At 42.1% G+C, this 26,689-nt stretch overlaps 1 protein-coding gene and 1 long non-coding RNA gene across 2 annotated transcripts in view; one reads left to right on the plus strand and one right to left on the minus strand.

Annotated features, from left to right (window-relative positions):
• LOC124178533 (glutamate receptor ionotropic, NMDA 2B) overlaps positions 1–26,689 on the plus strand; it is a 2,057,245-nt gene that overhangs the window by 307,802 nt on the left and 1,722,754 nt on the right. The window lies entirely within an intron of this gene.
• Positions 20,781–21,102, minus strand: LOC124178562. Its single transcript, XR_006869841.1, has 3 exons — positions 21,076–21,102; positions 20,883–20,984; positions 20,781–20,801 (listed from the first exon to the last, which is right to left on the minus strand). It is a non-coding gene; the product is annotated as an uncharacterized LOC124178562 (long non-coding RNA).

Genomic DNA, 26,689 nt, shown 5'->3' on the forward strand with positions numbered 1-26,689 from the left:
CGTACCACTGGGTACAAACGATTTCTTGGTGGTCCAATAAGATACAAACGATATGATCGCCCGTACTAATGGGTACGAACGATTTCTCGGTGGTATAATGAGGTACAAAGGATATAGTCGTTGGTACAAACGGGTACAAACTATTTCTCGGTGGTACAAACGGGTACAAACGATACAATCGTTGGTACAAACGGGTACAAACGGGTGCACACGATTTCTCGGTGGTACAAACGGGAACAAACGATTTCTCGATGGGACAAACGATTTCTCGGTGGTACAATGAGGTACAAACGATATAGTCGTTGGTACAAACGGGTACAAACAATTTCTCGGTCGTACAAACGGGTACAAACGATATAATCGTTGGTACAAACGGGTACAAACGGTTTCTCGGTGGTACAAACGGGTACACACGATTTCTCGGTGGTACAAACGGGTGCAAACGATATAATCGTTGGTACAAACGGGGACAAACGATTTCTCGATGGTGTAATGAGGTACAAACGATATAATCGTCCGTACCACTGGGTACAAACAATTTCTTGGTGGTTCAATAAGGTACAAACGATATAATCGCCCGTACTAATGGGTACAAACGATTTCTCGGTGGTACAATGAGGTAAAAATGATATTGTCGCAGGTACAAACGAGTACAAACGATTTTTCGGTGGTACAAACGGGTACAAACGATATAATCGTTGCTACAAACGGCTACAAATGATCTGTTCGGGGTACAAACGGGTACAAACGATTTCTCGGTGGTACAAAGGGTTACAAGCGATAAAATCGTTGGTACAAACGGGTACAAACGATTTCTCGGTGGTACAAACGGGTACAAGCGATATGATCGTTGGTACAAACGGGTACAAACGAATTTTCAGTGGTACAAACGGGTACATACGATATACTTGTGCATACACATAAGTACAAACGGGAAAAAAATTATATCGTTTGTAGCCGTTTGCACCAACGCTTATATCATTTGTACCCCACTGTACCACTGAGAAATCGTTGGTATCCGTTTGTACCAACGAGTATATCGTTTGTACCTGTTTGTACCACAGAGAAATTGTTTGTACCCATTGGAACCAACGATTATATCGTTTGTACCTTATTGTACCACCGAGAAATAATTTGTACCCATTGGTGCTGACGATAATATCGTTTGTACCTCCGAGAAATCGTGTGTACCCATTTGTACCAACGATTATATTTATTTATTCATTTATTAACGAATTAAATTGGGAAAACAAAATTGAAATAAATTAGGGAAATTGAGGAAAAAAAAATCGAAAAAAATTGTTTTTTTTTCCAAAATAACATCGGTACAAACGAGTACAAACGATGCTTATTACAATGGCATCAACGCAAAATATTTAGCTTACATGAGTTACGGACCAATTTTTATTCCCCTCATATTTTGTACCCCTCAAGGTACAAACGAAATTTATGGTGGTACAATCAGGTACACACCGAGTACAATCGATTAAAATTTTAAAAAAAGCCTTTTCGTTTAGTGGGTTGCCAACTTAACATAGGTTCGTCTGAGCCGGGTTTCCGCCACTTGGCTGCGCGACACCTGCCTTACTTTTCTGGGTCGCTATCGCCATTGCCTTCAACAATTTCTCCTCAAGCCCCTTTACCTGGGCAGCTCGGAGCTTTTCGATGGTCTGCGCTACGGTCTGCTCGACCCCTGGTTCGGTGATCGCGGCTAACCCTGACTCGCCTCGAGTCGCCGTGGTTTTTGTCCGGCACGCTAGCTCGCTAATAAATGACTCCCTCGGTGCGGGTGGGGGGCGGTATTCGCGAGACAGCATAAGGTTCCTTTCTCGCTCGGTGGATAGATAAATTAGTGCACTCCAAGTCCGAGGTTTCCTTCTATGGAGGACTTCGCGAATTTCAGGACGCAAGTTCTTAAAAGCCAAATCCAGTTATTGCTTTATCGTATACGGACGCGGCATCCGCCGCAACAACCCTTGTACGCATGATAAATATTCGGTTACCGGTTCTATCGGTCCCTGAGTTCGCGACCTTGGCTGATCTTCGAGGCGACTTCCTACCGTCCCGTCCCCGAACCACAAACGTAACGCCGCACGAAACTCGTCGTACATGACCCAGCTGTCTCTCTCGCAGCGCAACTATTCCAAGGCTACGTCCGAGAAGATCATCGTGAGAAAACTCAATACTTCGTTTTCGCTCAATTCCGATAAGCTTCGCCATTCGTCCAAACGAGTCAAGAAGTCCTCGAAACTTGGCTCGCCAATCCCGGAAAACTTGAGGTTCCATCCTCGCAAGGCTCTCGGGCGGCAATTTGTGACTTGATGACGAATTATCTATACCCAATGCATTCCATTCATTGTTATAATGAAGACGAATGCGTTACGGGTTTTAGTTGAGTCTCTCTCGTTTTGAAATCAAGTATAGCCGTATTCCGCTGTACCGGGTCGAGCCGCGTTATCGGGTTTTTCAGTGTCACCACTCGAGTAGGTCGGGAAGTGCCGAATTGGAGTGCTCGGATTAGCGAATAACGTTTTTGAGGATTTTGAGAAGGTTTGTTTTCGGATGCGTTGAGATAGCGTATGGTTTAGGTTACGTTTAGTTACGCTTGCGCTTAGTTCCGTACCCGTTTAGTTAAGATAATGTTAATTGAGTTGTGTTACCTTGAGCTTGTGTTTAGTTGAAGTTACATTTAGTGGTGCTTGCGCTTAGTTAAGTTGCCGTTTATTTAAGATAGTGTTTAGTTGAGTCGAGGTGATGTATAGTCAAAATTGCCGTTGCGTTGAGCAGCGGTTGAGACGAGAAGTTCGACCACTGAGTTTTGGTTGCATCTGAAGTTTAGTGGCGTTTGCGGATTTGTTTAATTCAAATAAGTAGGAAATAAGCTTTAGGTTGAGTAAGGTTGTCACATTTAGATTTATGACAGCCCGCGGTAGCGTCGAAGCTCCGAGTCGGGTCAGACCTCGGGTGAGGTTGAGGACGCCGTCTGTTCGGTAGCCCGACAGGGCACCGTCGAGAAAGTAGTTTTAGTTCCGGTTTTGAGCAATTATCGCTGTGGAGAAGAAACTGCGAATTTGCAGATTGAGAATAGCGTATGGCGATTTTGTGATGGTTGAGTGACATTTTAGTTTGGGAGTCGCGAGCTCAGTAGAGTAAGAAATAGAGTACGTTACGTGTAATTTTCTGTTTATTTTTAGAATCGCGATGAGCGACTTTTGGATTATTTTTTTGTTGTTTTTGTATCACCGCTATTGGGAAATGTAAGATTTTATTTTACTTCTTTTGTTAAGTAGCGTGTGGTTTTCGAGTGTCTCTCTCTCTCGAAAAATTACCTCTCCCCTCTCTACGGTACTGAGCTGCCGAGCATATTGCCAAGGTATAGCTCATTAACGATTTCGAGGCGTGTTAATCACGCCAGGCGCCCAACAAAACTTCGCGGTATTGTTTTTAGATACAGGGTACATCGTGAACGCCAAATTATAGTGCACACAGTGAGTTCTCGGTCATTTTCTCCGAGTGACCGAGGAGCGGGAAAAATCCACGTCACAGGCTATATGAATTATACATACGTACATTAAATTTTATTTACGATTATTTTTCTTCGTGGGGATTCATTATACCCTCCTTCTATATTAAACGCAAATTCGTATAGATATACAAGACTTTAATAATGTTAATATATAATTTTCGTAGCATTTAATGATAAACATGAATATCCAAATGCATATATAGTATACGTATATGATTGCCTCAAGATATCAAATGAGATACAACCAGACAACTTCTTGATTAGTCAGTTTCTATTGTATTTACTAATGGTGTCTAATGCACTTTTGTAATACCATTCCATCTATAATCCCAATAAAATGACATAATAAGCTCTTGACTCGAGAATTCTTTCAAAGTGAATCCTCGATTGGGAGGTTCACCCTCAACTTGGAGGTAAACCCTTGACTTGGTGGTTAACCCTAACTCAAGAGGTAAGCCCTTGACTTGACAGTAAACCCTCAACTTGGGAGCAAACCCTCGACTTGGGAGTAGACCCTTGACTTGACAGTAAACCCTCAACTTGGGAGTAAACCCTCGACTTGGGAGTAGACCCTCGTCTTGAAAGTAAACTCTCAACTTGGAAGTAAACCCTCGCATTGGGAGTAAACCTTCGATTTCGAGGTTAACTCTGAATTAAGAGGTACGAATTTTCCCCTTAGAGATTGACAGTTATTTTGGGGGTAAAATTGGGGGTTTCTTCCGTAAGGGTTAACCGTGTTAAAAATGTGTTCCAAAAGCTTTCAAACGAGCACAAGACGAAATCTGTAGGATGGTTAGAACCGAAGGTATGAGCGTTCGAATGTCAGCATGCTTCCGTAAGAAAATTATATTTTAAGTCAATATCTATCAAATATAATTAATTTTTTTAAAAACCTACGACATACGGTCAATGGCCGATCAAAGCACGTATAGATAGTATCAAACCTTCCCGTTTGATAAAATTGCACGTATCCTTTCCAAGGTTGAATTGATAATAAATTGCTCGAAAATGCAAGTACAAGATTTTATTCACGAGAAAACAAAAGTTAATAGCCAAATTGAAGGTATATTGGATAGGTGACAGTAAAGGTAGTAACAGTTAAATCAAGGAGACCTCAGCAATACTGAGGCGAGAGCGCAAGCGGTGCCCCGCACGAGATCGCATGAAGGGGAATGAGACCCACTATTTGTCTTTTAACACAACAACGATAGGAGCACTACTAATTGCACCCTGTACTATTAACAATGATGTTGATAATTACTGTATATATTTGTATGGGCATTTCACCCCTTAGATGCAGTTCTTTGGAAAAACCGAAACATATGGTTTTACCATTTCTTGTGATCTCTGAATTGCAATCGGTGTGGAGTTGTAGGGTGGTTGAAATGATTGACACTAGGAATTATGGCTCACGTTAATGTAATGTAATGTAATGTAATTTATTAAACAGGCTGTAAGATTAAGATCCTCTAACGGCCTAAAGAAAATACAAAAAATATACAGAGCATACAATAAGAACAATAGTTGAAAGAATAACTGAAAATCGTAGTTAACAATTAGCAATAAAAAAAAAAAAAACATTTTAAGAATAATAATAGTACTATATGTATGGTCTCTCAACGTCAATTGTCAATAATAACAAAAAGAAAATAATAAAGCTTAAATTGCACTAGGCTGCCTAAAATAAAAAAAAAAAGCACATTTGCACATAATAGTGATTCACAGATTCAGGACTCAAATTAAACACAGGCATGTAACTGCACATTGATCCAATGCGCTCACAATATCAGCTCGCTCAATTGCCATAAGATGATTGAAGCAAGCTGCTTTAAACACATCCAATGACATCGAAGTAGTAACAATGGGCGGTAGAGAGTTCCAAAAGGTAGTGCCAACAACTAGGAATGAGTGCTGCAAGATTGACGTGCGAGGAATTGGTGCGAGGAGCGTATCAGTCCGGTTGTTATGTCTATGCCGGGCAATATTGTGATTTAATCTGATACGCTCACACAGCAAAGCGTTTTTATTTAACACCAACATTCCATAGAATATACATCCTAAAAGATATAAACGGCGGTTATACGGCAAAAGCCACCCGAGATCCAGCCGAGGACTACTGATGTGCTCTCCAAGCCTCTTACGCAACACAAACCTTACACAATTGTTCAATGCAACTGTTCACTTCTTCTCAAGGTTCAGATTCAAATTTGTAAGCGCTATCGCGCAGTAATCGAAGACTGGAAGGACTAAGCTAGTGACAAGCTGCCGTTTTAAGTTGGTGTTCAGATCATTGACTGAATGACGAAGACGATATAGTATCCTCGATGCAGAACTGCATGTTCTCGCAACCTGATCAGTCCACGATAACCTTGGATCAAGCATGACACCAAGATACTTCAAGCTGACCACATACTGAATATCCTCACCACCGAGGACTAAAGCTGGAATCTGATCAAGCTGAATAGAATTCACATTGAAAGCACTGCCTAAAATCATAGCTTTGGTCTTTGAGGCATTAATTTTCAGCTTGTTTTGACGACACCAGTCCGCTACTGCTGCTAAATCCTCATTCATTTTATCAATAGCACTATTTAGTCCAGAAACTTTGCAAGTAAAATAAATAACACCATCATCAGCAAAGAAAAGTTGACTGCAATGTCTAAGGCACTTTAGAAGGTCATTAATAAAGAGTGAGAACAGCAACGGGCCAAGGACACTACCTTGAGGCACACAAGTCACACACTCCCGCCACGTAGACACCTTATCACTGTCTCTCACTGCATGCTTCCTCTCCGCCAGGTAAAAATACATCCAACGAGTGACTTCAAGCGAGAACCCAAGCTCATAGAGTTTGCTTAACAGAAACAGATGATCAACAGAATCAAATGCCTTGGTTTGATCAAGAAACACCGCCAGAGTGACTAACTATTCATCAATCCCAAACCGCACATCATCCACGAACTTATCTACAGCAGTCTGCGTACCCATGCCTTGCCGGAAGCCGGTTTGACGCGAATCTAGGACATTGTAATTGTTCAAAAAAGCGAACAACTTGATCTAGCACAGCACGCTCACACACCTTAGACATTGCACAAAGTATTGAGTTCGGACGCATTTCTACGACAGACTGCGGATTACGAGTTTTAGGTATCGGTGTGATAAGCGACGAACGCCATAGCGTCGGATAGTATCCGCTGTTTAAAGATAAATTCACTAAATCAGAAATTAATGGCCCGAACAGATCTTTAAAGGTATTTAGGACATGATTTGAGAGACCATCAATTCCCTCTGCCCGCGAAGTACCAACAGAGGCACACTTGATAACGTCACTAACACGGACACGAGCAAAGTCGAACAGCACACCTGCTCTTTGTGTCGAAAAACCAGCCACTAGTTTATCAAGCGACGGAAGTTTCCTACCATCAACCACAGTAGCATAATAGTCATTTAGTTCTTCAGTGCCAAACCGTAACACATCTCGCGATTTTCTAGCTTTCACTGTTAGTCCAAGCCTGTCCATTTCACTCCAAAATTGCTTCGTGTTTCCCGCGCGATTGAAAACTGTTTGCAAATAACTCGATTGGCTTTTTCTCCAAAGCGACTGGGCTTCACGACGCAATAAAACATATTCTTTCCAAGCAAGGCGATGACCATTCCTTTTGAACCGACGATAGCACCTATCATGCTGTCTGCGGACCTCACTCAGCTCCCGCGTAATCCAAGGAGCTGGGCTTCGCTTAGTAATGAATTCACGAACGGGGACACACTGATCTACAACGTCCTTGAACAAGTTATTCAGCTTGCTTAGTCGCGAGTCAACAGTTGGAGCCAATTGTCTTGATCCTCGTCGAATTCATGCAACCTTGCAGCAACCAACTTAGCTGCTCCAGTAAAATCAGCTTCCTTCCACGATAAGCACTTTATCAACCGCCTCTCAGATTTGGGATGCTTATACTTGAGGCAAATGTAAATCAGATCATGAGATGACAGGAAAGGCTGACCTGACTGCCCCCACGAGTCAAGAGCTGCCAGATGATTGACAGCACAGACGCCAATCCAAGTATCTGCATTCATAGTGTGATTAGTGGGCTGAAGAGGAAGAATACTCATGCCAGTTCTGACGAATTAGGCACGTAACCTAAGCGCCTTGTCGTTATTGATTAGAAGGTCTGCATTAAAGTCACCAAGAACACACAGAAATCTGTAACTAACCATTCTAGGCGCAAAGTCATCCTCAAACACGGATATATAGCCTGCTTTTGGCGGCCGATAAACAATAGCAATCAGGATTTTATGTTGCGACGAACCCCATACTTCTGCGATGAGATACTCTGGCAATATAACTTCTCCAGCTCCAGCTGACGAACTAAGTAGGCGAGCATTGAGCTCCTTTTTCACATAAAGAGCCACGCCGCCTCCACGCTTGATATGACGGCCAACGCGCAGCATTGTGTATCCCGGTAAGTCAGCTTGACAGTCTAATATCGCATCACAAAGCCATGTCTCGACAACTCCTATCACATGGTATGGGTTTACCCTGAAGAACTCTTGAAACTCGCAGAAATGCGCCATCAATGATTGAGCATTTAGTGAGCAGATGTTTAGCACAGTAAGGTCAGCATTGTTATCCTTATTAGTAGCAATTAACGTTGGAAGAGACCCAGAAAGTCAAATAGCAAGCTGTTGCAAATCTGTGGAAGGTAAAATTTTTAACGGCCGATCATCTCTTGACTTTCTCAGAAAAACAGCCCCATCAGAAATCCAAATGTGTTTACGATCCACATTAGGAGACGCTCTTAACACACGATCTCTGAGTTGATGTAGCTGAGCGGGCTGATGAAAATTAACATAGACCTTGGCTTCTGGCAGAGATTGGTCCAACTGCTTCGCATTTAAATCTGGCTTACCCTTTTTAGCTTCAATTAATTTCTTGCAAGTATCCTTGCTGTTGAAAGATATGATGACCGAGCGAGGCCCAACAAGGCCGCTACGACGCGATCCTGAAACACGGCGCCTTTTTCCGATCCTGAAGGCATCTACAAGCTCATCTTTATCCAGCGCAGCATCAAGAGCTCTAATCAAAGACTGGGACAGCTTCCTAACATCTTCATCATCCACCTCAGGTACCCCACTGACAACGAGTTGATGAGCAACCTGATCACAAGCAGCACGAAGAAGGACAGCCTCATCAGCTGCTGACAGCTTGTACTCAGCTACATTCGATTCAATGGCATCGAGGCGATTCTCTAAGACATTAGTCCGCGCAGAAATAGTTTCAACTTTGGTATCAGTAGCAGTTTGATTAGCAGTAAGCTTAGTAAAGTCCTTGTGAAGCGACTTAACTTCGTCGGCAACTTTGGTAAGCTGGTTTCCAAAGCTATCCATCTTCTTGTTGATTGACTCTAATAGTGTGACGACTCTATTGTCAGTAACGTCACAAACTGGACACATTGTTTGTAACTCGATTTGAGCAGCGCGCACATTATCAACACTAAATCTAACAACAACACAGTCTGTATGATAGCTATGCTTGCATGATGCCCCTGAGGTAAGTCCTTTTGTGGAACGGTCGATAAACTCATAGCAGAGTGCGCAAATTACCTTAGCCATGTTGATAAGAACTTTTAAGCAGAACCAATAGATATCACTTTTTGATAATAATAGATAACCACACGGCTACCTAACCTAGCTGCAAAAATCCAGGAAAACCAAGTTTATTCCGATGAGCAAAGGTTTAAAGTCAATATTTAAATAATCTACGTAAACCGGTACTTTCCACGATCACGATGATATCAGTTTTATTTGCATTCACAACAAACCACTTGCACACCTTAAGTAAAACTACGACCTCAAAGAAAGACGCGTACACTCTGTAAGAATCAGCCAAATGATAATTTAAACAACGGTTTATTGAAACAGAAAAAGAGGCAACTTACAGAGTTTCTTCGGTTGATTAACAAGGGTGCAGAAGGCAAAAAGAATGAAGCTAACTGGAAGATGCGTACGTTTTGAGTGTGCGGCGAATATTACTTAGAAAATATAAAAAAGTGCATGGTCGCCCCCGAGTGCAGGCTGAGGGTCGCGTTGCGCCATAAATTCTACATGTAGGGAAATTCCAGGTACGGTCGAATCCTTGGCTCTCAGCTAGCGAGACCAGACCTGTAGACTTGAAAGTTGACTGTAAAAAGGTGCTGTGCAGAAACAGAAAAAAAGGAAATAACATACGATGAATTTTCTTCACCAGTTTGCTGTTGGCGAATGACCGTGACTTTTTAGCCATCTCGAGAATTTCGTTCCCTATAAAATCTGTATATTTAAGACCTCTATAGGTAATAGATAGTGTTTTCCATAATTTCCCTCCTCGATTATGTTTTGTGTGAGTCCAAATAATTTTTTTAGCTCCAGTTATCGTAATATACGTATTCTTCGATGGGAGTGTAATCAGCAAACCATAAAAAAGTTGATTTTCTGAAGAGACATAACTTTGAAGTGATCTCCTTGTCTTCAAAAAAATCTCCGATGTCGCCCCATATTTTTTCAACTATATTTCCAGCTCAAACTTATTAAAATTTCTTTTCGACGCCAATAATATTTGTTCTTGCTTTGATATTCGACTTGGTATACGTGGTGCAATTTTGAATTCCAATAATGGATCCCCAAAGTTTGCACTTTTAAGAAGTATTCTTATGGCGAATTTTCAGCAACCGTCATTTTTTCGACCGGCAACTTTTTAATTCAGTTGATATTACGTGCTCAAGATGATGCTATGCTGATCTCGTTACTGCTCGCTGCGCGGCGTGGTTCATATGTCAGGATACCCTGTGACAATGTTTCCGTCATATCCTCTATCGATATCGCGTGTGTCTTGATCGGGCATTTTTTACTTTCAGGCAATCTTCGCGTTATACAAAACGCCCAGGCCAGTAACCCGACGGATTAAAAAAATAAAAAATATTGCAGTCATTTGTCTGATTTAAGAAAGAAAAACCAGAGTCGAGTTCTTATTACGAAAGTTTCACGATGATTGTCACGATGTGTTGATTCATTAGACTATGAAACCAATTCATTTCTTCACACTGATGCATAGATTTTACAATTCGAAAAAGAAATAGTCAGAAGTTTGAATATGCATGCGACCGTACGTGACGATATTTAAAACAGATGCTACGAAATTAAGCTACGCGAAAGAGTTTCGATGTGGGCAATCATTCAAACAGAATAATAAATCGATATTGAACAGAAGCCACACTCATCTATATGAACATAATTTTCCAAAGTGTATAACAACTAAACCATACGAGTGTCTGTTATACTTTGTGAACAATGCAGTATTTATTGAGTGTTTTTTTCATATCTGGGTTATTTTTAATATCTTACGCGAGTTCTTGGCCAATCACGAAACATGGTCTACCATATTCAGTGAGTAGTGATGTATTGGTCCAAAATTTGACTGTCGGATTGATCGTGCCCCATACTAACTTTGGAGCTCGTGAATACTTCAAGGCCATAAATACCGCTATTGGTAGTCTTCACAAGGCCAGAGGACCACCAAAGTTCGTCTTCTTGAGGAAGTACAACTTCACCCAGAATCACGTAAGGACCGTCATGATGGAGCTCACTCCTAGCCCAAGAGGTAAATATTCATATTTCTATAATTTTTTTTTCTCATGATGCCCATTCCATTTTAGCAGGAAATTGCTCACACAAAAAATTTCTTCTTATTCAGCGCGGTATTACCCTAAATTGTACTGAGAAAATACCCTTGACACTCTTGTATAACTGAAGACATACTGTGGAGTTACTAGTATGTTCTGTCTGCAATGTGAATTATGAGGCATTCTCCACCAACTCGGGTATTTTTTTTATTCCCTCGGATCTGTTTCCTAATTTGTTACATGATAGTACTACTCAAAGACTTCCATTTCCGGTTGGATGTGAGTGACAGGCATGTGAGAGAGTGCGACTAGTAAACCGAAAGTAGGCGGGATAACAAGGGTGAGTAGGGAAAGAGATAGGCTAAGAGGTAAGGGAAAATAGGTGGACGGGAGAAAAGATGGAAGGGCAGGTGACGGAAGGACGAGACGTTTTGACGTTAGGTAACGAGAAATAGGAGACGGCAAGGGGGTACTGCAGTAGAGAAGAAAAGGGGACAACATCTAGGGAGTAGGAAAGGGGTTAGAGTGGAGATAGGTAAGTGTCAGGCAGGTAAGGTACGGAGCGGCGAAGCGAAATAGCACGAGTGATGTGGGTGATGAGAAAAAAGGGGCGTGGAGCGTGGAAGAAGATATAAATAAAGGTAGACCGAGTGAGGTAGCATTACTAGGCAGGAGAAGGAGTCATAATTTAGGTCGGTGACGATGATGACAGATCTATGGACAAGAAAGCGGGAGGAGGTAGGGGGACAAAGGGGGAGAAATTAGATAAGATAGAGGAAAGGGAAAGGGTTTTTTGGAAAAGCAGGAGAGTGCAAAGGTCGCCAGAGCGCAAGGGTGGAGAGGAAGTGGAAGAAATGAGAGGGAGCATACAGGATCGGTTAAGAGTGATTAGAGAGAAGTTAAAGATAGGATTAGAAGAAGTTAAAGCGCAGAGAAGGGGTCTAAGAAAAAAATGGAAAACATTGAAGGGGAAATGAATAGTAGGGAAGAAAAATGGGAATTAGAGAGGAGGGAGATGAAGAAAGCAATAAGGGACCTGGGTAAGAGACAGTAGAAAAGCGGGGGAGAGGGGGAAATGGAAAAGGTAGAACAAAGACTGGCAGAAATAGAGAAGAAGCGCATAGAATGCGGGGAGAAGAGCAGGGGGAGGGGAACGCAGGGGTGGCACAGATAGCAATGGATAGGGTAAGAGAGGTTGAGTGGGCTTTAGAGAGGAAAGAAAAGAAGGAGCGAAGGGGAAATATGGTATTGAGAGGAGCTACAATAGAGAAAGGAAAGGAAACGGAAGGATCACAAAAGATTATGCAGGTAATAGGGGTAGAGGTCGAGATAAAAGATATGTATGAGGTAGGCACGAAAGTGGGGGGGGGGGGGGGGGAGAAAGGGGGTATGGATAGCAAGGCTCTATGGAGCAGGGAGCAAAAGAGGCAGGTAATGGAAAAGAAAAGTCATCTCGGAGGGAGGGAAGAAGGAATAGAGGATCTCACCTGAACGGAAAGGAAAATGAAATGGAAATCGAGGGAAATAGCAACGTTCGAGGAGGGAAGGGGACACAGAGTTAGAGTGAAGTATGGGAAAATTTGGATAGAAGGGAAGATGTGGAAATGGGATGACTGGTAAGTGAAACCGGGAGTGAGGGCTGGAAAGTAGTGTTCTGGAATGTAGCGGGGCTAGAGAACAAAGACGAGGATTTCTGGAGGAGTTGAATAGAGTGGGACGTGACATTTTCAATTATGTAGGGATTCGTCGGTTGAGGCCAATGAATGACATAATGCCTATTCAACATTTTGTTTGAATTATGCGACGCATCGGTGCCCTGCCAGTCGTCTTCAGGCTTCTTTAATAACAATCGAAAAACAAAATATATAATCAGAAAAGTATTAACCGTTGTTACTACACTTATGGCGGTTCAGACCGCATGCTTTTTTTGTAGGTTTTGTTCAAATTGCGCACGTTTCATTAAATTATTTTTACATATTGGCCAGAAACGGAGAGTTTACATTTTTTAAAATTTTTCTTTCCAATTTTAACAGGTAAGTGTGAAGTGAAAAGAAATATATCCGAAAGAATTAATATTTACTTACTTAAAATAACTTTTCTAAGCGTTTAAGGTGTTTCATGTTCGGGGATCGAAGAGGAAGTGATTTCCTTAATCGATTTACAATATGGTAGACATTCAATTGATTTTGATATCAGTGGTTTTATTTCCTGTCCATTTTATTTGACTAGAGTATTAAGCGGTAACAATTGTGTTGATGTTTTAGGTCCGGATCTTGGAAATAAATATGTGAGGTGTCTTGGTTTACTTTGATAAAGAAAAATGTATTATTATTTATTCATACTTTATAATGATTAATAGGATACATGGAGATTACTAATAGTGTATGCAAGGCATTGAGCTATATTCTCTCGTGCGCTACATGGTGGACTCCCTTTGCCTTATACTTTCTTCTACACACATACGCATACAGCTTTTGTATAGCTACGCGCGCATCCTCGTTTGAGCATTCTCTCATACCAAGATATATGTAGTCACAGCATACGAATTACACATATTCTAACAATTTCAAAGGATCACGATGTGTTAAATTACGTTCAGATGACGTTAGAGTGTAAGTGGCCCAAATTTTGGATATAAGTTCTTCTGTTTACAGTGTTATTCTGTCATATGTGTATCGTTTCTTTGATTAGTTGTTTCAATTTACCGTCCGGGTTGCCTATCATTGGGGATTCCTCTGACAGAGGCATACACAGGGTGCCTCTCGGTCAAAGTTACCGAGTGGAAGCGACGCCTCATTCTTCGCTTCCACCGGCTTCGTCGTATAAGCAGTGGCCAACTGCCCACGATGTATCAAGGAGACCATGTAGTCAGACGACGGCGGACTGCAACTGTAAGCCGTGGACTGTGGCTCCGTTGATTATAGTCCTTACTGATAAGAAGGCTGCGTCGATCCTCAGAACGAGGGCTTTATAAAACTGGACGTGGTGGTTTGGGGTCGGTCTGAAACCCGGCCAGTAAGTCGGAAGATGGCAGGCTACGGTCTGCCCTGTATGCCATTCTTACGGCATCTGAGAAAGTAGGCGGCTGGTTTTTCCTTGAGAAGTGGTGCCCTTGGCTATCAGGAGGACTTTACATCCCTGTTCATCGGCAGTCGAGGCGATACGAGAGGTTCGGATGGATACTACCCCCGGTGAGTAGAAGTGCACCAAGGTAGCCAGTGTAGTCGAATTGGACCGTCGGTAGACGAAGTAATCGAGAGTTGGAAACGGTAGTTATCGATAGCTGTTGGTCCCTCGATAGTCGGGATCGGCATGGTCCAAGTACCTTGTAAGCGTGCGCCAAAGCCCGAAGTACAGAATTTACAAAAAAAGAATTATATATGATATTAATTATAATATTTTGTATCGATTGGGGTTGGAGTACCCCGCCAGAGACGCGTTTCTCAGAGATTTCCTTCAGTTATGTGCCCTTGTGACAGGCAGCTCTAAAACGCCACGTTACAACGTGAAAGGGGATTTGAAAACTAAATTAGGGGAATGGAGGGAACGGGTAAAAGAGGCAGGCGGAAGGACAAGAGTGCTAGCCGTGGGTGAGTTCAATGCCAGGACGGGGCAAGAGGGGGCAGTATGCTGGGGGAAAAAGAGAGGAGGAAAATAAGAATAGGAAGTCAAAGGACAGGAAAATAAACCCGGAAGGTAGGGAGCTGTTGGAATTTTTAGAATAGACAGGCTGGTCAGTAATTAATGGGCATATGAAGGAAGATGAGGAGGGAAAACTTACGTATGTGGGAGGGGCGAGAGGGACTGTCATAGATTATGCTATTGGAAAAAACGAAGTTCGAGAAAGGGTAAAAAGGCTAGAGATTGGGGACAGAGTAGATTCAGACCATCACCCAGTGGTAGCGTGAATGAGGAGGGCAGTGTCTAGGAAAAGAAAGGAAAAAAGGGAAAGGGGAGTTGGTACAGGAGTTTGGACAGAGGAGGGTAGAATAGAATAGAATAGAATAGTAATTTATTATGTCCGTGACAATGCTGGACAAATACAAGAAAGTTACAGAGAATACTTAAGGCTACTTGAAGACTAACTAACAGGGAACAGAAAAAACAAAAGGAGAGAACAAAGACGAAGAAAAAGGTGCTCAAAGTAAGACAGGAGAGAGATTAGAGAACGATCGAACAGGACCAAAACGAGAATACGCAGAGTAAGTTAAGGTAGGTGAAAGGCCTAGCCTATAGTGCAGCAAGCCGATCACGGTCCAGCTCCGTGTCAAAAAGGTGCAAGTGCAAGGTAGCTTTAAAGCTCGGATAAGAGGAGATCACTTTCAAGCTGGAAGGAAGCGAGTGCCAAAATTACAATCTGGCCACCGGAAAGGATTTCTTGTAGGTCTCCATCACAAAACGAGGAATGAGATAATCCCCCTCATCAACCTATCAGAGCCTGGAGCGGCAGGGTCACGTTTGAGAAAAAGACCGCTGAGGTAGGAGGGGATTCCAGAATGGAAGACGGTAAAGAGCAGATACCCGATGAAATAGAGTCTGCGATCCCTAACCGCCAACCATCCCAGCTCTCGACGATGGCGGGTGATCCTTTCGTCCCTGGCAAAACCGCAAACGAAGCGCACACAGGTGTTGAGTAGGCGTTGCAGCCTAATGTTCAAGACGGCCGAGACGTCATTATAAACTATGCACACATAGTCGAATATGGGAAAGACCAACGACGTCATGAGCAGCTTGCGCAAAGGGGCAGAGAGCATACGGCGAAAGATGGAGAGCTGCCGGAGAACGCAATGGACGCGACTAGAGACAGCATCTATCTGATCCACCCACGCAAGCTTATTGTCCAGGACAAGTCCTAGCTTACGGACGACCATAGACAACGGCAAAGAGGCCCCATCTAACAGTATTCTCGGTGACGGCCCAGGCAGAAACCGCAGCAATGTCCAGGTTCAGTATTTCCACCGCCAGATCTAACTCTTCCCGGGGATATTGAATATAGACCTAAAGGTTATCCGCGTAGATCAGGTGCTCAGTGTGCTTAACAGCTCTGGAGAGGTCATTTACAAAGAGAGAAAAGAGAAGAGGGCCTAGAACAGCGCCCTGAGGCACACCTAGATCTGGCCCTAACCACGAGGATAACTCCCCAGAGGGGGCAACGAAGCCTGAGTTCTACCGAGTAGGTAGCTAGAGATCCACATTAAAAAATGATGGGAGAGCCCAAGGGTGAGCAGCTTAGCAAGTAATCTCGCATGTGAAATAGAATCAAACGCTTTGGTGAAGTCGGAGAGTACCAATACGGTAACTTTACGCTGGTCAACACCTCGACAAACGTCATCTGTGAGCTTGAGCAAAGCTGTTTGCGTGTTATGGCCAACTCGAAAACCGGATTGACGCGGATCGAGGAGGGCATGATCCTCCAAATAGGCGGTAAGCTGTTCTATAACAATGCGTTCCAAAACTTCAGAGAGGAAATACAGGTTGGCAATTGGTTGAAAATGCTGCGGCGAACATGGAGATTTGACTTTGGGTAACGGAATAACCCGCGCTTTCTTCCACTCGGCTGGAAATATTGCTGAACTGAGGGACTGGTTAAGAAGAGCCAGCAGGAAGGGAAAAATAACTGGCAGAGCGTCTTTGCTATTACGTAAGATCATCAACGTCTCGCGATTGCGACGAGAATTTAGAAATGGCACTGGTAAGTGTGGTGAGAGAAATGTCCTGGAAGTAGAACGAGTTGTCGTTATATGCCGGTGAAGGAAGACCAGAGAAAAAGGCTCTAACAGCTTGGTCAGACTGTGGTTGCTGGGAAATAGCCACGAAATGAGCATTCAGCTCGTCAGGAGCAAGACCACCACAATCATTAGGGCGAGAGGACGCTAGTCCGAGGATTCTCAGCTGATTCCAAAGGGCACGTGAGTCATGACAATTAGCCAGGCGGTTCGCAAGAAAGGCAGAGCGGGCATCAGATATTCGCTTATGAAGATCATCCCTCGCGTCACGATAGCGTAAAAGAGCAGAGAAGCAACGGGATCGCTTGTGAATTCTGTAGAGGGCATCCCTACGACGAATCAGAGAGCGAAGGTCAGGCGAGATTCACGGGTCCAGTCCCCGTTTCACAGTAAAAGTTCTGTAGGGAGCAGTCGCATCCAAAGCACAGTGGAGATTAGATTGCAGACAACGAAGCAACTCGTCTGGTGTTGGAGTGGCGAACTGATGGAAAGTATGCCAATTCATCACTTTCAAGGTGTAGTAAAAAGGTGTCGAGGGTAGGCAGAGGTTGAGAAGTGGGTAAAATGGGAGGGGGTAGGGGAAGCGGACGTAGGCAAAGGGATAGAGGAAAGACTAAGGGAGTTTAGGCGAGCAGTAGAGGCAGGAAGTAGGGAGGGTAAAGCGAAAAAGATTTGGTGGGATGAGGAATGTAGGCAAAAGAAAATAGACGTTATGTAAAATCTAGGAAATTGGAGAAAGAGGGAGGGAGAGAGATAAAAATATAGAAAGCGAAGAATATAGAACAGAAGAGAAGGGAATATAATAGGTTATGCAAGGAAGAGAAAGGAAAGAGACTGAGAGTTTCATAAAAGAAGCGGTCGAAGCAAAGACAAAAAGCAAAGTATGGGAGATAATAAATAGAGAATGAAAAAAGTGGAAGAGGGCGAATGAAGCAACAGGTACAGGGGAGTGGAGGGAGTATTTCATGAGTCTATTAGGTGAAGTGGAGAGGACAGTAACAGGAGGTGAGAGACAGCAAGCAGCGAGGTTGACGTGGAAGGGGAGCTACTGAGGGAAGAGATTAAAAAGGCGACAGGACAATTGAGGGATGGAAAAACACCGGGAGATGATGGAGTAGTTATCGAGGTATCGAGAGATTGGGGCTGGGGGGGGGGGGGGGGTAGCAGTTGGCATGGAAAATATGTAATGGAGTATGGATGGGAGACGGTTGGCCAAGAAAATGGAGAGAGGGATGAATAGCACCGATAGTGCAGAAGGGAGAGGGAAAAAGGGCAGAAGAGTACAGGGGGGTAATTTTAATGTCGACTTTGTACAATGTTTACGGACATGTTATAAACGGAAGTGGCAGAGAAGGGGGTGGTACCGCACAACCAGTCGGGTTTTAAGAAGGGAATAAGGATGATAGACAATGTGTACGTATTTAACTATCTAATAAAGAGGCAGGTTGGAGAGCACAAGGGGAAGATGGTCGCGTTTTTTGTTCACTTAAAGGCGGCATTTGATTCGATAGATAGAAAAGTACTGTGGGAGGCTGTGGAAAGAACATGGGTAAGGGTAGGCTTAAGGGCAAGAGCAGAGAAGATATACAAGGAGACGGCGAAAAAGGAAAGGAGTAGGGGGGGGGGGGGGCAGGTGTTCTGGATGGCAAGGGGGGTAAGGCAGGGTTGGCCACTTAGTCCACACTTATTGTACCTTTTGTTGGCGTATATGTAAGAGGGGATGGTGAGAGGGCGAAGGGTCAGCGGGGTGAAGTTGGGGGGAGGTAGGGTCTGGACTATAGTGTACGCCGATGACATAGTGCTGCTGGCAGAGCAGAATGAGGAGATGGCAATTATTGTTAGGAAGCCAAAAAAATATGTGGATAGAAAAGGCTGATAGCAAGTGTGATATAGTCGAAGATCATGAGATGGAGAAAAGGGGGAGGTATAAAAAAAAAGTGGATTGAAGGTAGAAAGGTTTACTACCTAGGGTACATAGCAAAGTGTAATCGGGGGGGGGGGGGGGGGGGGGGGGGGAGCGCACGTGAAAGAGAGGGTACAGAAAGCAGGGGTAGTGACAAGACTGGTATGGCGAATGGGGAAAAGAAGGTTTAGGAGTGACTGAGGGAAAAGAATTTAGCTGTTTGATGGGTTAGTGTGCACGGTTATAGAATACGCTGCGGCGATATGGGGGTGGATGGAGTGGAGAACGATCGAGGTGGCACAGGATAGGTATTTAAGATGGACTTTAGGAGTGGATTGGCGAGTACTGTGGTATTTAGTCAGAGTGGAGTGACAGAGGGGGAAGCTAGGGATCAGAGCAGGCAAAAGGGCATGGAATTTTGAAAGGCAGCTGGAGAGAGGGGAGGGAAGCGAGTTGGCAAGGTGATGCTGGGAAGAGGTACGGTGGAAGGTAGGGGAGGAGAAGCAGAGATCGAAATGGGAATGGAAAAAGCAAAGTTTCTTTGCGGAAGAGGAAGCATAAAGTAGGGCGGTTGTAAAGAGGAGGGAGAGAGGAGAGCTAGAATTTAGGGAGATAGACTACAGAGAGAGGGAAGAACAGCAGAACGAAAGATGCGAGCAGATAGGGGAATCTAGGTACAATAGATGGTATAGGTTGGTGAAAGGAGAGCCGATACCAGGGTATCTAGAAAAGGGTTGGGGAGACAGCAGGTGGACAAGGGTCGCTAGGTTCAGATTAGGAAGCGAGATGAGGGAAGCAAAGTACTGGGAAGAAGAGGAAAAGAGAAGGTGCAGGGTATGTGGGTGGGAAGAGGAAACATGGAAGCACGTTTGGAAAAGGTGTTGAGGCTGGGATAGAAGGGAGGAAAGCTGGCAGGAGATGGTAAGGGAGATGTTTGGAGAGGAGGGGGACGGAGACCGTTGGATGAGAGAACTGGAAAGGGTCAGGAATGTCAGAGAGAAGGAAAGAATGAGAGATGAATGGGAAACGGAAGCGGAGTAGGTTAAGGATGGATAAGGTATAAAATAAAATAAAATAAGATAAAGCAAAGTAAAGTGAAGATAAGATATAAGGTAAAGGTAAGATGTAAGGTAACGATAAGATGTAAAGTGAGAGCTTGGCAAGGCAAGCCAAGGCACAGGGCAAAGGCAGGTAGAGAATAAGTAATGATAAGGTAGGGTAGAAAAGGGTAAGAAGATATGTAAGAATGCGTAAAATGAGAGAGAAACGGGAGTCTCTGTAACCTCAAGGGGAACAATAAATATTACATACATATACAATACTGGTCAAGCATACTCTCTGTGAATTTTTTTAGATTTTATAATTTACTCGACTCGGAAATGTTTTTTTCTTTGTGTATAAAAACCCGGATATCATGGAAGATTGAAGTCATCCAAAAAAATTCTACCCATAAAAAAACTATGTTTCTCCATGAACTATTTAATGCAATATATTGTTACAAAGGGTGAAATCACCCGTTTTGCCCTCTTTCAATGATCTAGTAGTCATCGTCAGATAAAAGACGTTTATAAACCTCTTATGTCTTTAAAAAGAATAAGGTTGCTGCGTCAACCAACATTATTGTAAAAGCAGTCTTGTTTCAGACTTAAAACCAGAAACACGTACCCTGCAATTAAAGCTTTTTCTCAGCATTTTATTTACGCCTTTGATGTTGGCTTGATAATCAAACTCACGAATCCATATTTATTTTCGTAACGTCCAAGAACGTTACATTGGTGTCAGAAGTGAAATGAAGAGTTTTAATCGAGTCAATTCAGTGCGTGAAATTTATTAACTATGAGCAATAGTCATTTGACACGCTCTCGTAGAAGGGAAAGTTGCAGAGAAGAACCTTCCATCACAGAAAATCCACGGGTGTCCGAGAAAATTTCTTCACCTTCAGAGGACCCTCTTCCGAACCATTGTCTAGCCCCTGGGCCTCACCAATCGTCCTTGTTAACAAGAAGGACGGATCCAAACGATTTTGTATCGATTGCAGAAAGCTGAACGACATAACGAAGAAAGATTCTTACCCTTTACCCAGAATCGACGAGACACTCGACCTGATAGCTCGTGCAATTTGGTTCAGCACCATAGATCTACAGAGTGGATACTGGCAGGCCGAAACGGATCCTCTAGACAAAGACAAAACAGCTTTTGTCACGGGCCACGAGGATTATGGCAGTTCAAGGTCATGCCTTTTGGCTTGAGTAGTGGCCCGGCTACCTTTGAACGAATGATGGAGGCTGTTCTATATGGGCTCACTGGCGAAATATGCCGCGCTTATTTAGACGATTTAATTGTTTTTGGTAAGAACTTTGAAGAAGAAGTTCAAATTGTCAAACAAGTTTTCGCCAGGCTGAAGCAAGCAGGCCTAAAAATGAGCCTAAAAAAATACCATTCATTCCAGAAAGAAGTAGGCTTCCTCGGACATGTCGTATCAGCTCAAGGTGTGAAGACCGACCCATGCAAAATCGAGAAGGTTTCTTTTTGGCGCGCACCTAAAAATAAAGAGCAAGTACAAAGCTTTTTAGGTCTTTGTACTTATTACAGAAGATTTGTAAAAGGTTTCGCTAGCATAGGCTGAACCCTTCCTTCATTTAACCGAAATCAAAATTCCTTTTGACTGGACCCCGGAATGCCAAGAAGCTTACAAGAAATTAAAGGAAAAACTTATTTCTTCGCCGATTTCAGCCTCTCCAGAGGTCGAACTTCCTTTTATTTTAGATACTGTCACAAATTCAGAAGAGGTTAGGAGAGAGTGATAAGCTATTTCAGCAGAGTCTTGAGTAAAACCGAGAGGAATTATTGTGTCACTCGTAGAGAACTTTTAGCTGTTGTAAAGACCGTGGTACATTTTCATCATTATCTGTACAGTAGGAGATTTTTAATACGGACAGATCATGCTTACCTTAGGTGGTTAATTCCGTTTAAATCCCCCGAAGGTCAGGTAGCTAGGTAGTAAGGAAGGCTCCGACAGTACGATTTTGATATCCGTCATCGAGCAGGAATTCATCACGGAAACGCTGATGCTCTCTCTCGAAGACACTGCGAAGAAATGCCAGAGTGTAAACAATGTGCACGATTAGAGAAAAACCGAAACCTCCCTCCTTTATTACGAAAGGTTTCTCTCGAAAAAGACCTGGAGGAATGGAGAAAATCTGAACAAGAGGACAACACTTTAACTCAAATTAAGTCCTGGAAGGAAACAGAGACCCGCCCGGACTGGTTATATCTTCAGCCGAGCCAAATTTGAAACTTGATTGTGCTCAATGGGACTCTATCCTTTTAATTGACAGAATTTTATACTGTAAATGGAAATCTGCAGACTTGAAGGAAATCAGGTGGAAACTTTTTGTTCCTAGGACTCGAGTTCGAGAGATTATTGCACTTCATCATGATTCTCCTACAGGCGGACACTTCGCCACGAATAAAACTTTAGGCAGAATACGCAATTTCTACTTTTGGCCTCGTTGCCGGACAGACGTTGAAGATTGGTGCCGAAGATGTCGAATCTGCACGGCATAGAAAGGACCTCGAGCTAAAGGACATAGCTCTCTTCAAGTTTACAACGTGGGAGCTCCTTTTGAGAGAATAGCAATGGACATTCTCGGACCTCTCCCTCACAACCTATACAGGAAATAAATATGCTCTAGTTATTGCCGATTATTTTACCAAGTGGCCCGAAGTGGTCCCACTTGCCAATCAAGAAGCCTCTACTGTAGCTCAAGCGTTCGTTAGAGAGTTTATCTGTAGACACGGAGTTTCTCTAGAACTTCATACTGATCAAGGCCGAAATTTTGAGTCAACCTTAATGAAAGAGGTTACCCAGATTTTGGGGGTTAGAAAAACTCGTACGACTCCTTTGCATCCACAATCCGACGGCATGATAGAGCGTCTGAATCGAACCTTACTACAATATTTTTCGTCCTTCGTAGAGCAGAATCAAAGAGACTGGGACTCCTTGATCACGTTCTTCCTTTTATCTTACAGATCTGCGATTCATGAAACGACAAAACAGACGCCAGCCCTCATGCTTACTAGAAGAAATGTTCGACTTCCGTCAGATTCAGAGAAAGGCCCTGTTCCTGTGCAAAGACAGCACCAAACAGATTATGCCTCTCTTTCACAACAAAGATCAGAAGAAATTCATAGCTTTGCTGGAAGTAGAATTAATATGGCTTGAGACAAATCAAAAACTCGTTATGATATTCGAGCCAGGGATTTAAAATTTAATCTCGGAGATTCTGTCTGGCTCTTTCTACCTCGAAGGCAGAAAGGACGATGTCCAAAAGTACATAGAAATTGGGAAGTCTCTTATTTAGTGGTTAACCGGATCAATGATGTCGTTTACAGGATCCGAAAAAACCTTTACTCCAAGGCAAAAGTGGTACACCTGGACCGTCTTGCTCCATGTGGAGAAGATCAACCCGAAACAGACTCTCCAAGACCTGGGACATCCTTCGATGTTAGATCTTCAGACGTACACTCTTGTCAACTATGATCGATTCAACCTTCTGTACAGTCAGTCATTATTCGGAAAAAGAATCTTCCTTTTGGAATTCATTTGAATAAAACTCGACCGCTTACGATTAATATTAAAGGGAATTTCGGTTGCGGAAAATCAACTTTCACCAAGACGTTTTTAGCAGATCCCCAGGTCTGTACACTTTTAGAACTTCTCGAGGAATATGGAGACTTGGCTGGAATTAATCTTTTAAATCTGATGTACTAGGACCCAGATCGATAATGCTATCATTTTCAGCATTTTGCTCAAATGGTTATGTTAGATAAGCATCTTCAGACGACTTCATTACCAGTAAAGGTGATGGAAAGATCGATATTTAGCAGCAATTGTTTTATAGAAGCTCGTCGAAGATTAGGTAATTTTCGCGACTTTGAATCTTATTTATTGATGAAAAATTTCAATCTTCTCATTCGCTCGTCTGAGTTCAGAGTAGATTTAATTGTTTATTTCCGAGTCTCCCCAGAAACTTCTTTCCCCCGGGTCAGTTCCCGTTCTCGTCAGGAAGAATTGAACATTTCTTCAGAGCTTCTCAGAACTATTCATGAGGTTCATGAGGATTGGTTAATGAAACAAACCTTTTCTTTTTTATCGGCTCCCGTCTTGGTTAGCAATGCAGAATCCACAGCCGACCAAATTCATTCTAATTTTTGTTTTGCAATGTCACACGGACAAGGTTTAGCCTTTGAATTTATTACTGAAAAAAAATTTTTCTAATGAGGATTTGTTTTGAAAGAAATTTATTAAATCAAATATTCAAACGGTGAATTAAACAATCGGAAAATAGAAAGCGGTCTTAATAACTGTTTTTCGTTCCGTCTTGATGGACTCGCATTCTTCGCACCCTTCGGTCTGCTTCTCGATATAAAAAAAGGCTTTCTTCACAGCCTTTGCATGAAGGCTTGTCATTATGAAAGGTTGCATGAAGATCTAATTCACAACGCAGATGTTCGGGACTGGAAGTATCAAAGATTAAAAAAAAAATTAATGAAAGATTGATAAAAGGAAATCGTTTCTTATATTTACTTTTTCACTTACGTGTGAATAAAACATGTTGGACATAAGAAACCGGGTTTTCCTTTTTCAACTCTTCCATTGGAAAATCCATAGGAAAATTTTTTCCATTTTTGCTCAGATTTAATCTCCATTTCTCCCTCCGAAAGATTTTGAAAACTTTAAAAATCAAACTTTTGGGTCAGTATCCCGGCGTTTATTAAATTATGAATTTTAGACATGCTTCTTCTAATTGAAATAATTTGATATTGATTTCTTATTTCTGAATAGCTAATCAACTTGGAATTTGTTTTCCTTCTAGAAGTTTTCTTCTTTTGAATCGGATTTTGTGTCGGATAGGCTTTGGTTTCTTTAATGATGTGAATAGGGCCACGATTATTTTTCGAGGTCGATGAGCGATTGCTTGATTTTCACATTTTATCAACCCCAAGTATCAGTTTTTTTGAGACCTTTTTCAGGTTGTTTGATACACAGTCTTTTCCTTCCGACTTTTCCCGATTTCTGAGGATGACTGGTGGCCTTATTTCAAAGAACTACGTGGAAATGATTCAGATAAGATCGTTTCTTTTCTATTTTAAATGAATATTCAATTTAACTTTTTCGTGCATTTTTCCAAATTCGCTTAGCGCCATAGACCCATCCCTGTTTCCTGTGCGAATTTTTGAGCACTGACTGCTAGATCACTTTTAAAATTGTTTTATCTTTCCCAAGTCGGGACAACTTTTTCCTCGGAGGGGAGTAGTGTTATAAAGGGTGAAATCACCCGTTTTGCTCCCTTTTAATGATCTAGTAGTCATCATAAGATAAAAGACGTTTAAAAACCTCTTATGTCTTTGAAAAGAATAAGGTTGCTGCGTCGACCAACATTATTGTAAAAACAGTCTTGTTTCTGACTTAAAACCAGAAACACGTACCCTGTAATTAAAGCCTTTTCTCAGCATTTTATTTACGCCTTTGATTTTGGCTTGATAATCAAACTCACGAATCCATATTTATTTTCGTAACGTCCAAGAACGTTACAATATGCTATATTTTTCATGGCATCAAAAAGCCTATTTTGAGCGAGAAAGAAAGTGGATTCTTTTTTTTCTTTCTATGCGTCACTTTTGATTCTGCTGTAAATTTTACAGGGTATTTGGCAGTCTATCGGGAACGTGTAAAAAAATGGCATCGTCGAACTCGGCATTCTTGACGAGCAAAATGAATATTTTATCGAGAAAGGTGAATTAAGCTACATTTGAGTTTCTCCTTTTCATGAACTATTGAATGCGGTGTATATTATTTTTTTGATGCAATGCCAATAATATATATCGCAATGAATAGTTCATGGATAAGAAAAAATTCACCTTTCTCGGTAAAATATTCATTTTACTCGACAAGAATCTCGAGATTCACGACATCAATTTTTTATACGTTTTTCATACGTAAGAATTCTTTCCTTGTGCATTCCACAAATTTCATGCAGCTCAGATTTGCACAATATTGCTGTGTACTGAAATCAGAAAGCACACACTATGTGTGGTATTGACATCACATACTTCACATTTCTCGTGCATCACACAAACATAGAAGAGTCGAGATTTGTGACTCGTGAACTATTATACTTTGAGGACTTAGACTCGTCGGGGAAGGTTAGAAGAAGAAACATGCCTTGTTTTGTTTTTCTGTAATGTGTGGCGTTCTCGCATGGACCCTGCCAGCTATCATGAAGATAATTTATTAAAACAAAACAAAAACGAAAAACGAAAAAATCTTGAGTTATGTTTCAGCAACTATGCATGTAGATAGTGCTATAAAAATTTAGTGGAGTTATTCATCTGTTGCTTAACTTAGGTGTTGCATATTAAATGTGAAAATTGATTGAATTATATTTACACATAAATTCCACACTTGGTCTATTGAAAATTGTAATCACAGTGAAGTCATTCCCTGATTACAAACAATGAAAATTTACAGCAACCTATTAATATTTGATAAGCAGTGGTCTGGGAGAATTAATAAATTTAGCAGGAATCTTTGATGATCATACTTTGCTTTAATGAGATCACAGGAAAATCGAAGAGTGGTTAGAAGGCAGTATAAGGAATCGTACATATACATTATACAGTATCGATGAGACAAACTAGTACATATAGTATAGTACTATACATTCATATTAAAATTATAATTCCTATCAATACTGCGTATTCTAAGCTCTTGAAGTATTGAGTTCAAGGCGATCAAAGAGGAAGTAGATTCCAATATCGATATTTAAGATGGCTGAATTTCCAGTTATTTGTCTACAGTAGTATTTAGAGTCAA

This window comes from Neodiprion fabricii, chromosome 3 (genome assembly GCF_021155785.1).
Source record: "Neodiprion fabricii isolate iyNeoFabr1 chromosome 3, iyNeoFabr1.1, whole genome shotgun sequence".
NCBI classification, from domain to species: Eukaryota; Metazoa; Arthropoda; class Insecta; order Hymenoptera; family Diprionidae; genus Neodiprion; species Neodiprion fabricii.